This window comes from Pyrgilauda ruficollis, unplaced genomic scaffold (genome assembly GCF_017590135.1).
Source record: "Pyrgilauda ruficollis isolate IOZ18807 unplaced genomic scaffold, ASM1759013v1 scaffold7, whole genome shotgun sequence".
Lineage (NCBI taxonomy): Eukaryota > Metazoa > Chordata > Aves > Passeriformes > Passeridae > Pyrgilauda > Pyrgilauda ruficollis.
In genome coordinates, this window is record NW_024528821.1 from 12,070,377 (window position 1) to 12,073,361 (window position 2,985).

The following is a 2,985-nucleotide window of genomic DNA, read 5'->3' on the forward strand; positions in this document are numbered from 1 at the left end:
CGCCTCCCTCCCCCTCCTCCCCGCCCGTCGCGCGCCGGAGTGACCGCCCTGGTGGCCAATCGGGTCGCGCGGTGCCGCGCCGCGCGCCTGAGTGACCGGCACTGCCGGCCAATCAGATCGCGCGGCCTGACCGGCGCTGGTCGGGGCGCGCGGCTCCCTCAGCCAGGCCCGTATGGCGGGGCGTGTGTGTCCGTGTGTGGCCGCGTCCCCGTGTCCGTGTGCCCGGCTCGGCCCGGGCCGCGCTCAGGCGGGGGCGGTGCTGAGGCCCCAAACGGCGCCGACTAACGGCCCCGGGGAACGATGGCCTTGCGGGGCCCGGGGCGAGGCGAAGGGAATGACGGTCCGAGCAGCGCGGGGACTGCTGGGATGGAGGGGGACATGGCGACCGGGCCCGTGGGGTTCGGGGTCGGTCCCTGAGGGGCTGCCCTGTGAGGGGAGAAGGCTCAGCCGTGCAGTGGGCTCTGCCTGCCTGGCCATGGCCAGGACTTAACAATAAATGTGAATTGAGCACAGACCTTGAGTCCTTTGTGCAGTTTTGGGCACCAGAGTATAAGAAAGAGCTAAAGCTCCTGTCCAGAGGAGGCCACGAGCATGGTGAACGCCCTTGAAGGGAAGTCGTGTGAGGAGCAGCTGAGGGAACTTAGTCTGTAGCCTGGAGGAGACTGCAGGGATACCCCATCGCAGTCTGCAGCTTCCTTGTGAGAGATGGACTCTGCTCTCCGCGGTGACCGGTGACAGGATCCGAGGGAATGGCCTGAGGCTGCATCGGGGGAGGTTCAGGTTGGGTACCAGGAACAGGTTCTGCACCCAGAGGATGACTGAGCACTGAACGGGCTCTCCAGTGGTCACAGCCCTGAGGCTGCCAGAGCTCAAGAAGTGTTTGTGCAATGCTCAGGCACGGGATTCTTGAGGCTGTCCTGAGCGGGGCCAGGAGTTTGATGATACTTTCGCGTAACTGAGGACATTCTGTGATTCTGTGAATCGTGACTCTCTGTTAGGAATGCTCCTGCTCCTGCAGGGGTGGTTCTGCTGAAGACTTGAACAGCTCCCAAGGGGTCTGGCACCAGCCTAGCTGAGCTGAAGGGATGATTCCTCTGCCTCGCCCTGTAGCAGTTCCTTTGTTCAACACACAAGTTCTCTGTGTAACACATACTATTATTTTAGGACTGTAGATTCCATAATGTTGGAAAAGATCTCCAGTATTGTTGACTGCATCCTTCAGCTGCACTTAAACCCTCATGGACATTTCAATGTGATGTTGCACATACACTGTAGAAACTGGTTGTGAATAAAGAGCTCCAGTATGATGGAACATCTACAACTTAAGAGTGCACTGGCACAAAAGCTTCTTGTTCAACCTTACATTAGACCTGCACAAACGTTAACATCTTCATGTTTTCTAACATAACTTCAAAGAAACAGGGAAGGAAAAAAATCCCAACTGTTACCCCTTTATGCTCAAAAATCACAATGTATTACTCTGGTTGTGATTTCTCTGAATATGTGTGTGATGCTCTCCCTACTTGAGTCGTGGTGAAATTTTACACCCATTGCACTCATTAGACAATCAGTCACAGGATGGACCTGCTTGGGGATGGCAGAGGGTCCAAGAGAAACTGAAGAAAGAAAAATTTAAAGATGAGGAACAATGACGAATTTTTTTGTGTGGATAAAACCCCACCAGACAGATTAAATCTTACAGAGTCTCCATGAAGGAGTTTAGATACAATGGGTCACTGTTGTGTTGTTTGTTTTTGTTTTTGTTTTTAACTGGAAACCATATAAATTGTTCAACTCAACATTTCAACAGCCAGGAGTGATGATGCCCACCTCTGAAAGTTAGATACAGTTTTGTTGTTTTTCTTTTTTTTTCCCTTGCATTGTTTGTCATAATTATTCTCTTTTTAATCAAATAGGTTGCTGTCATGAAGACAGATTATCTCTGAGCAGTCAGAATATAAAGGTGTCTAATTTAGCTCTTCCAGTGATGATTTCACTACTCTCCCCAAGATAAAAGCTGCTGGACTGTATAATCTTCCATAATGTTTAACTTAAATTTTCTTTGCCATTGCTTAACTTTAACATTCTTTATTTTGACCTGACTAGTGATGTTCTAATTCTTGTCTACTTAATGAGAGCATGTACATATCTCCAGAGCACACTCCCTGTGTGCTGTTTATTTACTGCTGTTTATTTATCTGTTCATTTACTCCTAACCTTTCCTCTTGCTTTTCAAATTACTCACTGCTTTTCCTGTTTTACTTTGATTTTTAATTTGACCTATCTTCAGACAGAACTGTCCATGCCTTCTGCAATGTGTTCACAAATTAAGTAACTACTTCTTAGGTAGACTTCTAGTGAACTAGATCTTTTCCAGTGTGTCTTTATTTCAAATGTGGTGACACTATAAAAATACATCTCAGTAATTCTATTACAGTCTTTTACTATTAAAGGTAAAATGTTATTTAATTGAAGTATTAGACTTCACTGATATATATAATCACAGAATCACAGAAGGTTTAGGGTTGGAAGGGACCTGAAAGATCATCTAGTTCCAACCCTGATGAGTGCACTGACTTTTATAATTCAATCAAAATTCCCCACCCCTCCACCTCCTTGAATATTTTCATATTTCCTGGTCTCTGCTGACCTGTTCCAAGTCCTAGGTCTGGTCCTGAAGATAGAATAGAAACCCAGTACTTCTGTTTCTTACTCAGATCTTCACAGCTTGGTGCTTGCAGGATGATCTGCTGACTGGATTTGTGGCCCTTGTAATTTGAAATACCTCTTTTCATCATCCAGATAATAAAAAGGTAAAATAAAACAACTTTGACTTTTATTCACTAATTGATTCACTCAAATGCCTTCTTAAATATTTATAGAGAATGTAAGAAAAAGGTCCCATCTGCTCAGGAAGTTGAAGGACAGAAAGCGCAGGTGAATGACACTCCTTGATCATATCAGAGGATATGATCCTTGATCATT